At 33.3% G+C, this 15,003-nt stretch overlaps 1 long non-coding RNA gene across 1 annotated transcript; it reads left to right on the top strand.

The window, feature by feature from the left end:
• The first annotated feature begins 7,071 nt into the window (after positions 1 to 7,071).
• On the top strand, positions 7,072 to 8,943 carry LOC148210348 (uncharacterized). Its single transcript, XR_015792283.1, has 2 exons — positions 7,072 to 7,463; positions 8,681 to 8,943. It is a non-coding gene; the product is annotated as an uncharacterized LOC148210348 (long non-coding RNA).
• Positions 8,944 to 15,003: the final 6,060 nt, after the last annotated feature.

Here is a 15,003-nt window from a genome sequence, read left to right as displayed (position 1 = left end):
AAGGTCTTGGCACAGTGGTAATGTGCTACAGTGTTATTAATAAATTATCCAAGTTCAAGTCCTTGTAAGCCTCAAAATGTATATATTTTTTATCATTGTTTTTACTAAATAATTATTTTTAATAAAAGATTTCGTTTAGAGTTTTTTTTTTTAACAAAATTCAAAAATAAAAATTTGGTATTTTAAAAAGGAACATAGCTTATATATTAAAATGGCGGCACATTGGTGTGACGTTTAAGTGTTAACATTCATATTGCAAGTTCAAGTCTCAATGATCCCTTTTCAAAAAACTCCAATAACGGTAATTGGAACCTTACTTAATTTTCCTAATGACCTTCGTGCCACTGATACTTATTAAATTCATATCTTATTACAAAATGTTAATTAATATAATAGGAGACATTTAAAATAAAATAAAAACATTTCTTTTTTTTATCCAATAATATAATAGGATAATTTTTGACAAAATATGGTACCGTTTTCGAACGGGTGTCGTAGGGTGCTAACACCTTCCTTACACTCAATCGACTCCCGAACCAAAAGTTCTGTTTTTCATAGACCAAACCCTCATCTCGAAAGAGACCCTTCAGAGGATGACTTCGGTCGCTCCGCATTGCGATGACGTTGCGACACCAACGATACGAGATTAAATGATTAAACTCATTAACCAAAGTAACCAACATTCTTTGACTATGGGTTACTCTACTAAAAACTCACAGTTGCACTCTTTACACTGTATAATATTTTGCGTCCATGGATATTGACCATTAAAGTAAGTAATCCTACACGAGTGTTCGTGACTACAGCTAGGCCAAATTACTATTTTACCCCTGAGTTACATCTTTCACCTTAAGTTCCACTGACCTATGGTCCGACCATTAAACAGAAGTCCCTCTCGAGCTAGTGAGAGAGTGGGGATGTTGGCTTTTTAGCTCTTAATCTCAAATTAATTAATATTAATTAATTAATTTTTTGATGATAACAAACTTAATTTTGTTTATTGATAATTTTAGTATTTTGAAGTGTCCATAGCATAGAGTTTCGTACAATGATTCCAACGAATCTTGAATCGTCCAAATCGAAACTCAAACAAAGAATTTATAGACATAACAAGTTTGAAGAAAAAATACCGAGAGGATACGAGAGAATGATATGGCGGACGTGGACCAATCACAAAGGGATATGTGGCGAGCTGGAATTTTTATTTTATAAGAAAAATGAGAGACAAAGAAAGTAAAAAGAAATGAAAAGAAAGAGAAAATTAAAGGGAAAAAAGTGTTACGTTAGATAACTTGAAGAAAGAAAGAAAAGAGAAAAAGAGAGAAATGAAAGGTTGGAAAGTTACCGTTGAGGTTTTGTTTGTATATATATATATTTATTATTCAATCAAATTTCATCCATTAATTTCTTACCTATCTTCGATCGAACGGTCCAAATTAATTGTGGTTTCAAATCAATTTCAAACTTCTTTTCACTCTATTTAATCATCCTTCTTCTCCCAAATTTTGATACTCATTCTCTCCAAATTTTTCCATTGTTCTTCATCTTCCAAAGTTTCAATGTTATTATAATTTCTTGTGAGAAATTTTATTTTGAGAGATTATTGAGCTTGCAAATTTTATTTTTCCTAGCCATTAGAGGGCTTTTATTTGTAAGAATTTTTCTTACAAATTTGTGAGTGTAAATTTGTACATCTACTCTTTGAGAGAGTTTGTAAGATTGTATTCAAATTTCAAATATTGTAACGGTTGCTCTTGAGTCTGGAAAAGAGAATTGTAACGGTTTGATCCTGAACCGTGGAAAGGACCAAGTTTGTTCTTGCTCCCTGAAAAAGAACATTGTACTGGTTGAACTCTAAACTGTGGAAAGAGTCGTGTTCTTCAATCGAAAACCCAAAAGGGGATTGGGGAGTGGAGTAGGCGGTTTTGCCGAACCACTATCTTTCTTGTGTCATTTTCTCTAACCATTTCCTACTTAATTTTTGCAATTAATTTTTTTACCATAATTTGCATAAAATTAATTGCTATAATTGATTCTTCACGTTTATAGTGAATCTCTACATTAGAAATAATTAGGGTGCTTGAGATATATTTATAATTATTAATTAATTTTTTGTTAAAATTATTTATTTGTAAAAAGTTTACAAAATTATTTAATTTGGGTCCACCATGTTAAAAAGTTTATGAAGTTTAATTAAACCCTATTTAGGGTTGTCCTACGAATCCAACAGAAGCCCCTTATTCAAGTCCTAGAGTCAGCACTTAAGAGAACACTCATCTACTTACTCTAACATCGAGAAATGAGTGAATTTCATCTTGTGTAGCTATGTTTCCAGCTCTCCACTCGGTCCCATCCCCAAAATAGTAGTAATATTGAGTCGGCGACTCTGACCACTCTCACCCATACAAATCGAAGGACGGTTCCTTATAGGTAGGAGTCAATAACTTACTTAGGTTTGAGATTGAATTACCTGGTCTTCCTATGAAATAGTAATGTATTAGTTAACGGTGTTACAGCTAAAGATTAATTATTTTGAGGTCTGGTCTTATACAAACTCGTTGCATATGATACTCCCACTCGCATGTCTTCACATGAACGATTTGGATTAAGTCGTTTGTAACTATTACAAATTGGGTCATATCCATAGTAGGTACCTAAAGCTTACCCATATTCTGTAGACCCTTTAGATTATTACTGTAAAGACCCAAAATTTCCCACACAATTATAGGTCACGTTAACTACCCAACTAATTAAACTTAACCCCCAAATACGTCATGCCAACTCCCTATACAAACAATTATCTAAAATCAAGTTCCAATTCTCATCAATTTAACGATAAATCAATCTCATAGATTATCATTCAACAACATTCGTGGACCACCTCACGAGGCAAGTTTATTATTCAAACTAGGCAAAACTCAATGAATGGAATAAAACTAAAATAGGCACCTATCTCGAAATGAAACTAACAACAAGGGGGAATCTCCCAATTATCCAATACGAACAAATAGTTTATTGACCATAACATAAGGTCTTAACTAATCACTTAAGCTAAGCAAGAGTGACTAAGCAGCCTATGGTCCTCGCTCATCATGTCTCCTCCGTCCCATCACCATGGTCGCCCACGAGTCCTTCACCTGAAACAATCATTGTAGAGGGGGGGGGGTGAGTATATAAAATATACTCCGTAAGTAGCCCTCACCAACACACACACACATCATGCTCAACTATATCAAGAAACATTCGTAGTCATGCTTTACAATACATTATGCATTCAAACATAAACACATTCCATAAAATTTAGTGACAACCACAACCAGGAAGCACGTTAACAACCAACCTCTAGTCTCCCTAACATCACAAGTACCTTTATGCTTATCACAGTTATCCTAACCTTCCACAGTTATCTCCTTCGAGTAGAGTCGGCCCCTGACCATTTATACCCAGAGCCCCGACACTACTGCATCGGCCCTCGACCATTTATACCCGAGGCCCCGATGACTTCACCATCTATTGGCCCTTGACCATTTATACCCAAGGCCCCAATAGTCTTCCTTCCAAAGGACTCCTCGTATCGACCCTCAACCATTTATACCCGAGGCCTCGATACTCCATTAGTGACGTATCAGCCCCCGACCATTTATACCCGAGGCCCTGACACCCACTCATTCATTCCCTCCAAGAATCCAACTCTCACCAGAGTCTTACTATATACTTTCTTATACCACTAACCCTGCATCTTTCAACCCACAAGTACAATTTAGCATGCTTCCACAACATAGACAACTTTCTAATAATGAGATAATAACCCAATCATGCTCAATATCCAACATCATTATTTAACAAGCATTACTACGGATAATAGCTCACAAAACACGCCGAACAATTCATGCATATCCAGGCAACAAACATTACTACAGCGATACTCAACAGTTTAGCAAAGCAGAAAACTCACCATTTTCATCGACAAATATCCAACACTACTCCAAGTATATTGACTAACACAACGAGAATTATTTAGCACAATGACGTAACAAAGTTAGCATTAAACGCCACAAAATCAGCACGTTAGAGACCATTTAGCATACATTAACGCACGCACAGGCCCCTTGTCTACTTACACACAACCGCGCCCTTGAGTTTTGCGTCGACCTCACACCTAAGCACTAAAACAGAAAAATACAGCACGTTACGTACACTATTTAACCTTCGAAATCAATCCAAAAAAAAGTTCGAATGACTCATTACCGCTAAACCAACTTCGTATAGATGTGGGTCACCTAGATCTAGCTCGCCAAGGTGTGGGTAGCATAAATCGAGCTTCGAACGGATGTGGGTCACCGCCAAACGTCCTAAACACTGCTGTAACGTTCAAATCCCGCCGCTGGAGTTGTTGTTCGTCGGATCGTAGCAGCAGGTCGCCGCCGTTTCGCCGTTGTACCACCCGTTCGCCGTGCGCTGCCGCGGATCTGGCCCGTCGCCGTGTGCCGCCGCGAGGAGGAGGCCGCGCCGCCGCTGGATCGAGACGTCGCTGCTGCTGTTCGAAGAAGCGCCGCAGCGCCGCTACTCGATCCGAAGGGGCGCCGTCGCCGCTGCTGTTTGATCCAAAGAAGCGCCGCCGTAACACCGCTGCACCTCGCCGGAAAACGCCCTTGTGGCTGCCGAAGGTTTTTCAACAAGAAGGAAGGGGTGGCTAGGGTAAGAAGAAAGAAGAAGAAGAAGAAAGAAGAGAACTTGGGCTAGGGTTTCCTTTTGTTTTCTTTTCTTTTTCTTTCCCTTTGTTTTAAAACCAAATTAACCCAATGAAGTCTAACAAGTCCAAGCCCAAAGATAAGAAATTCATCCCCTCTTAAGCAAGACCCACCACACGGAGTCCGGTAAATATTAATTTAACTGGAGTTTAGAGCCCGATAAATATAGATAAATTTAATTAACAATCAATTTAAAATTAAATGAAAAATCTCCTGATTCGAGACTAACTAACCTGAGGGGCTCGAGGCGTTACAATTACTAGAACATTATCCACTCGTATATCGAATATACTATATATTAGTTATATACTGTATATGAAATATATACACTGTATATTAAATATATACCGTATATCAATTATATACTGTTCCGGTTACATGACATAACCTCGGAGGTTAGTTTATTGGATTTGGATTCTAAAAGAAACATCAATAACAATTTTATTGAATAAATATTTGTTTTACATTTACAAACCACGAGTTTAGGGCATAAAACCCAACACTCCATACTTCGGTGTATATAGTTCTAGCCTTGCAGATCCGAGCTTAATCAACTTTACAATGAAACAGAGTACATTCAAAATGATTGTTTTGATCCCTGTTACGACCATTTTGGTCCATATTTGATAAATTTCAAAACAAATTATCCATATAACGGAAATCGTTTATTATAAAATCATGGTACATTTCAATAAATATATTGATTGTAATGTCGGTATTGAAATTGTGTTAGAACAAATGAAATTATAAATAAAATTAAGGGGCCAAAGTGATAAATTCTTAAAAGTACAAGGACCAAGATTAATCTTTTGAAAGTTCGGAGATTAAAATGAATAAAAGTTGAAAATGCAGGGACCAAAATAAATATTGTAAAAGTATAGGGACCAAAATAGACTAAAGCTCAAAAAACAAGGACCAATATAGTATTTTGAAGCATGTGTTAAAAATAATAATACTTTGCAATGCACCTAATATTTTTCTAGTGATTTCAAAAGATTCAATGTGGTCTCTGTAGTTTGATTAAACCTCACACATCATCAAAATTTATCTTGTACCCACCCAAAAGCCTACTCATTTTTCTCTTTTACGCGATCGAGAACTCTTCAATATAGTTAGACAAAAACACAAAAACAAAAAAAAACAAACAAACAAAAACAATTTTAGTATCATGTAAATAAAAAAAACACGTCCAAAGTCGTTTAAGATAAAAAAAAAGTTTATAAGTTTTTCAAATTTCTTTGAATCTGGTAGAAAATTACAAGTTTAACCACATTTTTTTCCTCTAAATTTATGTCAATTCACTTAAATAAATTTATTATTAACCAAATTTAAATGTTGGCCATCAATAAAGGATTAAATTGAAAAATTTTAAAAATATAAGAACTACAAATTGAAACATTTTAAATAAGCAGGACTAAATTTAGTAAACATATTTTCTAAAACATACATTCAGGGAAAAAAAAAGAAAAGAAAAAAAAAGGACAGAATGTGTGAGATATTTCACAAACTATTTTTATTCTTTTGAAAGGGTTATATTATACTCGATGGAACCTGAAATTTTGGTGGCAAACAGAGATTCGGATCTCACTGAGCTTTTCTGGGTAGCTCAAGAAATCGAACCACATACTTATCTTAATTTGTTCCTTTCTTTTCAAAAACAAAAAAATAAAAAATAAAAAAACAAATGTAAAGAAATTATTGTGGACATTAATGGACACACAGGCAAAGTGACAAGCAACTAAAATGTTCATTATTAAATGCAAATATATATCCATATATATACACTTTATTTCACTGCTTCGTCCTGTGCTTTCAATTTTGTTTCATTTTTGTCCCTATAATTTAAAATATTTAAGGATATGTACTTTAAACTTTTCTTCATTTTAATCTTTGTATTTTAAAATGTTTGTCGGGATACTTTTAAAAAGTAACCAATTTGACCTATTTTTGCAAAATTTTAACAAAAAATTATTTATAGGCACTTTTAATACAAATATATGCTATATTTCAAGAAATTTAGTAAGGAAAATTTCATACTAAAATTTTGATCGAAAGAAGTAAGATAAAAACAAAAATGAAGGGACTACAATTGTCACTTTTTAAAAATACAGAAAAATAACATTTTGAAAGTACGGCAACCAAAATTAACAAATAAGTTAAAATTATAGGTATCAAAATGAAGCGAAGTAACAAAGAGCATTTTAAATTCTCATGCCGTATTAAAGATAAATAAATCATCACTCAACCAAAAAACATAAGTAATACAAACAAGTACTCAAATTTATACTTTGTGCAGATGGTACTCAATTGGCCAACGCTACACAGAATTTGGACAGATAAGTTTCAACCCCCAAATTTAATGCCTCCAAAATAATAATGTAGATATAGCTTGACGTGTCCTCGGTCATTAATGCAAAACTCTGCAACTTTTTCCTTAGCTTGTTCGTTTTTCTTTTGGTTAATACCTCAAACACAGATCTCAATATAATTTCCAAACTCTAAGAAGAAAAAAGAGAGAGATGGGAAATTGGGTGGGAAAGAGAAGGCTGCTGGTTCACCCAATTGAGGGCAGTGAAGAAGTGATAAGTAATTCAAAGCCTTTGAGAATCAAAGTAATTATGACTCGAAACCAGCTGAAGCAGCTCATGGCTATGGCAGAACTGAGCTTGAGTGATGATTTGGGCAGCTTGATCTTGCAACAATGCTGCCAAGGTAAAGCAGATGCTCATATTGTAACTTGTATTTGAACGATTTTTCGGTTTCTTTTTTCTTTTTCTTTTTCTCTCTCTCTTTTTCGTTGATCCAATTGAGTATAGTTCAGTAGAGAAGGACTCTACCGTTCATCACCCCCAGCAAACAGCAGTTGTTGAACTCGGAGAAAAAAAGGGTTGTTTTGTTTTGTTTTTATTTTTTCTCTTTTATGTTGGATTCTGTATTAAGACAGATGGGTTTTGTGTTTGATTCTACCCAAGTAAATTAGATGTTCATATTGTAATTTGTATTAAGGGGATTTAGGGTTTTTTTTTTCCTATCAATCTTTTGATTCCACAGTTGTTTTACTAAAAAAAGAGTTTTTTTTCGTTTATGTTTGATTACGTGTAACACTATAGGTCGTTGTGTATAAAGGAATATAATAATTTAGATTAGGTAAAATATATTTTAGTCCCTAAGTTTGAAGATACACTACAAGAAAATTAAGTATTTTCAAAAGTTACAACCTTTGAAAAAGTATAACATAAACCTTCAATAAGATAAATCTTTTTTCGAAGGTTTAATCAACCTTCAAAAAGTGTCGACATAGGTCACTTCGAAAAAAGCTTTTTCGAAACTTTTATTAACCTTCAAAAATTCATATTTTTCAAAAGTTCAATTAGCCTTCAAAAATTCACATTTTTCAAAAGTTATCAGCCTTCGATAATTCTTAAATTAATTGTCAATAGTTAGTTAGTTTCAATTACTTTTTTTCGAAGGTTTTCATTATTTTCCAAGGATCATAATCTTATCTTCAACCATTTTTAAACCTTCAAAAAAAAGTTGTTTATTGACATTTGTAAATCGTTCGAAAAAAATCAAATAGAATAATAGCATTTAAAATTAATATCAATTTAATATTATTTATTGGGAAAAATTAAATTACTTTTCCTAGTTAAAATTTATAATTTCAAAACTATATTCAACACAAGCAAAATATTATTTACTATAATCAATACTTACTGCAAAAACAATCAACAAGTAGTCACGGTATTTTTGAAATTAATTCCAAACAAATACTTCAAATACCTAAAACAAAAAAAATTTCTAACCCCTACTTTAGGATTTTTTTCGGATCATCTCAGCCATCATTACTTGAAATCGACGCTTAAAACAATTTGCTAATTCAATAATTTGATCTTTGAGTCCTCCTACCTCAACTTTTCTTTGTGGTTCAGATTCTTGAAGACGTTGTTCTGACTCATTAAGGCGTCGCTCAAGATCATGAACTTTGGAATATGATCCAAACAACTCAGAAGGACTAACACCGGCTCCATAACCTCGAACACACCCATGTTTCTCTTGTCCAAAGACTTGCACAAAAATCTCGTCGTTGTTCATGTCAAGTGTACCATCAATCACTTGAGGGACATATGATTTGAGTTCCGACTAAAGACATAAATAAAATGTTTAAAGACAAAAATAAGATATTTTCTAGTGAGATGACTAAACTAAGACTACCATTATTTAAAAATAAAATAAAATATCGGTGATACACATACATATTTTTGAACATGCAATCTGAGTTTTCATCTTCCCCAATCTCATCACAGTTAGAGCCAAAGTTGGCAGAACTTAGTTCATACACACCATATCAACATTATTCTCCCCTAATTTCCTTTTTCTTCTTCCATTTTCTAAAACCCTAAAACAAAGAAACATAATTCTTTAATATATCAGAGGCTACATTAATTAATTTGGCTTCTCATTTTTCATGGCCTCCTCAAATTATTCTCCCACATATCATCTTAAATTGCACCAGATTATGAAAATTCTATGATCCCTATTTGACAAACTCATATTCCAACAAATAGCATAACAATAACACACATATGGTTCTTATTACTATCTCTTTTACTTTACTTGACAGGAACACACATATGGTTCTTATTACTATCCCCTACTCTACTTCCACTTCCAATTATTCCATTATCACTTCCCACCTCACTTATAAGTTGTACCACACAAACAAATAACTGTAACTCTAATGCACAATACACCACATTTAACACAATCCCACAATGCACCACATTTGCTCAAATCCAAAAATCAGGTTTAGAAGGCAAGCAACAGAATATGAGCCAAATATACAATTATAAGTTTCAACCCCAACCTCTCATAACTCCTTTAACTCATTGACTAATGGTTGTAAAAAGATGTCAATATCATTACCATCACTTTAGGTCCAGGAATGAATAATGATAGTATGAAATAAGGCTATTTCGTACATATCCATGGTGGCAAATTATACGGAACAAGAATGACAGACCATACGCTATAAGAGAGACTCATATTTCCAAATGGATTAAATCCATCACTTGCCAAACCAAGTCGAACATTCTGAGGCTCTGAAGTAAATAAAATATATGATTCATCAAGTGTTTTTCAGGGTATAGAATCAGCAGGATGCCTAAGAACTCCATCATCTACCCGTCCACTAAAATGTCATGTCATACTTGATGCTGCGTTTCTTGACATATATAATCTTTTTAATTTTGGAGTTAGAGGAAAATATCTCAAAACCTTCTGTGGAACCTTCTTCTTGTTTTTTAATAAGAACTTTTGAACCTTCTTCTTTTTAAAGGTTTTTTCTAGCTTCCATCTAGATTCTCCACAAACTGAACATTTATCTGCTTTAGCATTTTCCTTCCAATATAACATGCAATTATTCAAACATGCATCTATCTTAGAGTACTTAAGTCCTAGGTCCTGAATGATCTTTCTTGTCTCATAGTAATTATTAGGTAGATTAGCGCGCCTTCTGGAAATACATCTTTTAATAAGTTGTGTAATAAAGTAAATGATTTATTACTCCAATTTCCAAGACACTTTAGGTTAAAACATTTCATAATGAAAGACAACTTAGAATATCTCTTACACCCAGGATAAAGTTCCGTTTCTGCATCATTTAACAATCTCTAAAACTTAGAAGCTTCCTCATTTGGTTCTTCATTATAACCATGTTCACCTGATTCTCCTTTCTTGGTCCAATTGTTGGTGTTACTAAAACACCAAAGTGATCCTCTAATATTTCAAAAATATATTCTTCACCAGAGTCATTATCATTTTCTCCTAATTCATATGATAAAATTTCTTCATCATGCATTGTCCATCGAGTGTAACTTGGAACTATCCCAAACATTAATAAATCTGCTTCAACATCATCTCGAGTTTTAAGTATTGCATTATTGCATCTCTCTTACATGGACAAGAAATCTGATTGGATGTCATATGCATAAATGCAAAATCTAGAAAGTTTCTTACTCTATTTCTATATTCTTGCAATGCTTGATTTCCAATTTCCATCCAACTTTTATCCATGTTATACAACAAGTTTGTGGTAAGAATGTGCTGTTTAATATTTTACTTCTAATGCAGCAACAAAAGCAATCAACCACACTGAAAAAAAATAAATAAAGAAATAAATAGGTCGAATTCACATTCACACTAATCACGAAAATCGAAACACGAAGAAGATCATCCAATAACATCGTCCGCAACCACAAACCTTGACAAAGATAGGAGGTGTAACTGCCATTTCTTGCAACTGCCATTTATTGCTTGAACCAGGAGGTGTAAGTCGAGGTGTGCTTAAAATTACTTCTTATCACCACGTGTGCATCTTGTTGGCCAGCAAGTTGAATAAGGACCTTGCAGTAGAAAAACAGATTCATCACAATCTCAAGCATGAAATCAAACTCAATGCTATAGCAAATTTTCATGAGGCACACGAATGGCAAGTGAGAGAGAGAAAGTACTGGCATTATTAGAAAAACATGTTAGAATAGACTTCAGTTTTCGACATAGAAAATGTAAAGCTCAACAAGCTCAAGTTTCAAGTGTGGAAAAAATTCCTCGGCAAGTAAGCCATTGCATGTCAAAATGAAAACCGAACTTCAATTCCACAAATATCAGGAACTTTGATATAGTTAATTGTTCAATTTTGCATCATAAAATTCATTCCAAATCCAAATAATAGACAATGATGATATTGAGTAGATTCAAAGTTACTGAAATGGGGAAAAAAATTAGAATTTATCTTTCGATCACTAGCTAATCTGGACCTTAACCTATAAATTTCAAATTCAATATTATGACGTTAAATAGTACTTCTATTGAATAAAGAAAAGCCTCATATTATAACAATCAATCAATAATCATACAAGTCCTCAACAACATAAGAATGTCTTTTTACATTCAAACAAACATCATATTATCCCACACCAAAACACACAAACTGGCATTAGAACCAAGAACCACTCCAACCATAACTCATATTATAATCATCAATAGATAACAAAGTTATATAAAAGAAGAATAATCTCCCCCCAAGTAAGAGCTTACCAAGGGTGCTCATACTCCTAAGATCTATTTGTCCATATCCTGAAACAACAAAGATAGTTTTCAAGAGTTCATAAGCAATCAAAGGAATTTAAATCAAATTAAAGGTATTTAGGCGAGCCGATTACCAACTGACCTTTACCAAAATTTGTCGGAACCACAAATCAAGGATCACTCAAACAATGGGTTCTAGTTTGGTTGATACCGGAATGGTTTGACGCCACATATCTGATGTTAAAATGTGGTAGGTAGAAGTAACTCTCCCCCCCGCTCTACAACATTTTTTTTTATCAAAATACTGTCTTTAGATGAAATACCTAAAATAGTCCCATTGTGTAGATATAAAAACTACACTGCCAATTAGGTATCACCACAAAATCTACCAATCCGAAAGAAGAATTAGAATCTTCTAGAGATTAACCCAAAAACTTGCCTTTCATTTGACAGACCAATTAACATAATGATCTTTTACCTAGAATGCGATGAAGTTGGCAATTGATATCCAATAAGAAATCGGTATAATAAGATTAAAAGTTAAGAGAAAGTTGATAGCAAAATGAAAAATTCGGATTTGGAATATTTACATGCCTCTAATCAAACATGATATTAGTCATCACTCCTAAACAGATTAATATAAAAGTTTATATGAGTTCCAACAAAGTGTTTCGCCCCAAAAGTTATAAAAGTATTTTTACTTCTGGGTTGTCTGACATACTAATGGAATGAAATCAATTCCATAAAACAAAGAAGTAAACCACAAATAGTTAAAAGGAAGGAAAATAAAGAGAGAATAAAAGCCCATATATTTCTTGTTTTATATATTTATGCAACCGACACTCTACGTTTGTGATCATGACTCTCAATTGCGTGAAATATTCGAATATATCAAATTAAGTGAAACCCGTATCATTAGCAAGGAAATTAACAATGTTCTTCTAAGCAAACCAGGATTTAAAACGAAGGAGATAGAATATTAGGAGTAGTTGGAACTGGACGTTGTCGATTTCGAATAGAGATATACAATTAGTCCCAGAAGAAAGTGATGGTAAATAGTAATATACCTGCGCGTTTAAGTAGTCGGTGAAATCAAAGAATGGAATCCAGAGAATCGGGTTGCCATTGAGATTGTGTCTAAATTGTAGGTCACCACGGCTACTTGAAGAGATGGACGTTGCCGTCGATTGAAGCCGTGGAGCTCACGGTCAAAGTCCTCCTTTGTTGCGTCACCGTCGTAACTCACTCGTCCCACTACCTATTTCGCACGATCGACAATGGAGGTGGGTGAGGCAAAATGTTTAGCGTGAGAGATAAATTAGGTTAAAATTAAAGTTTGGGCCACTTTTAATGTTGACCCAAATGATGATTTCAATGTCAGGTAAACTTAATTTTTCTTTTCATAAATTTTTCAAACGTTTTTTCAAAATCTTCAATAAAAAATTATATATATTTTTTAATGCTTCAAATATTTGTTGACAAATGTGTTGTTTTTTTATGAAATTTGTTAATAAATTTATATCTTTTTCGAAGGTTTTTTATAACAGTTGAGGAAAAATACATAATTTTTAAGGATTTTTAAAAACCTTCGATAAAATATCATATATTTTTCAAAGGTTTAAAGTATCTATTGATGATTGTATTATTTTTCAAAGGTTTTCAATAATATTCGATAAAATCCTCAATAATTTTTGAAGGTCTTCAAAATACCTTCAATAAAAGACTATCTTTTTCGAAGGATCTTAGTAACCTTCGATAAAAAATGTATAATTTTCGATAAAATATCATCTTTTTTCGAAGGTCTTTTATAACCTTTTATAAAAATGTATAATTTTCGAAGGTTTTTAGAGAATCTTCGATAAAATATCATATATTTTTTAAAGGTTTTAAAATAGTTGTTGATAAATATATTTTTTTTCAAAGGTTTTTAATTACCTTTATAAAATAGTTAATAGTTTTCAAATGTCTTTAAAAAAAACCTTCGATAAAGGTTAATCTTTTTTGAAAGTTTTTAATAATCTTTAAAAAAAATGCATAATTTTCAAAGGTTTTATATAAACCTTCGATAAAATATCATAAAATTTTCAAAGACTGCACATATTTGTTGATAAATATACTATTTTTCAAAGGTTGTCAATAACCTTCGATAAAAGATGGTCGAAACAGCCGTAGTGATATATAGTTTCTATTTGGTTACTAAGTTTCAAAAAATGACAGTCTGGTCCCAACTTTTGAAAAATAGTTAGAGTTAAATTTTCGTTAGTAACAGTAACGGAATGTTGACCTGGAACGGGCGAATTGTACATTTATTATTTTCATATTATTTTTAAATTATAGGAATTTGTTTTTTCATTTTTTTCTCTTTCTCTCTCTTTCTCTTCTTTCCCTCATCTTTTCCTCTCTCTCCCCTCTCCTTCTCCGGATGAATCCAACAGAATAGTACTACCAATTAGCAACAACACCGAACTCAAATGGCGCTCCTCTTCTCTACAATCGATGAGTTTCAAAAGAAAAAAAAAATGGAAGTGAAGCGAAATCGAAGCCATTGGAATCAGCTACACGATTCATCTTCAAAATCCCAGACCGCGGCCATTGAAGAACTTCTTCACCAGAGCTTCGCATTCCCATTACAAGGCCACCCCGTCTGCAACGTGCTCCACCAAATTCGGTGAAATCCTCGCCATCGTCGGCCCAGCGGCGCCGGAAAATCCTCCTTCCTCAAGATGTTCACGGCAAAAATCAAACCAGAAGAAAAAAACCCAACAACTTTCTCCCATCATCATCATTTTCTTCTTTACTTTATCATCTTCTACAATTTTCCAGATAAAAAAATCACACCAATTTCAGGAAGAAAAAAAAGGCTGACAATTTTATTTATTTATTTTTCCTTTGAAGTTACAGAGGCTAATCCCAATTAGTTGGGTCCATAAAGCTTTACATAAATTAAGGGAAAAAATTACAAAAAAAGTTGAAGGGGAGGGAAGAGGTTAATGAGCTGAAGTTGTTTCAATCTCTCCCATCTCTCTTGGGTCACGATCCAGAGGAAGGGGGAGGGAAGAGAGAGAGAGGAAGAAGAGGAAGATAGAGAGAGAGATAACAATTGAAAAAAAAAAATCATATAATTTAAAAATAATATAAAAATAATAAATGTACGACTCACATGTGC

This window comes from Momordica charantia, assembly GCF_013281855.1.
Source record: "Momordica charantia cultivar OHB3-1 chromosome 7 unlocalized genomic scaffold, Mcharantia_2.0 BLBB01000007.1, whole genome shotgun sequence".
NCBI classification, from domain to species: domain Eukaryota; kingdom Viridiplantae; phylum Streptophyta; class Magnoliopsida; order Cucurbitales; family Cucurbitaceae; genus Momordica; species Momordica charantia.
This window is presented reverse-complemented; position numbering and strand designations above follow the sequence as displayed.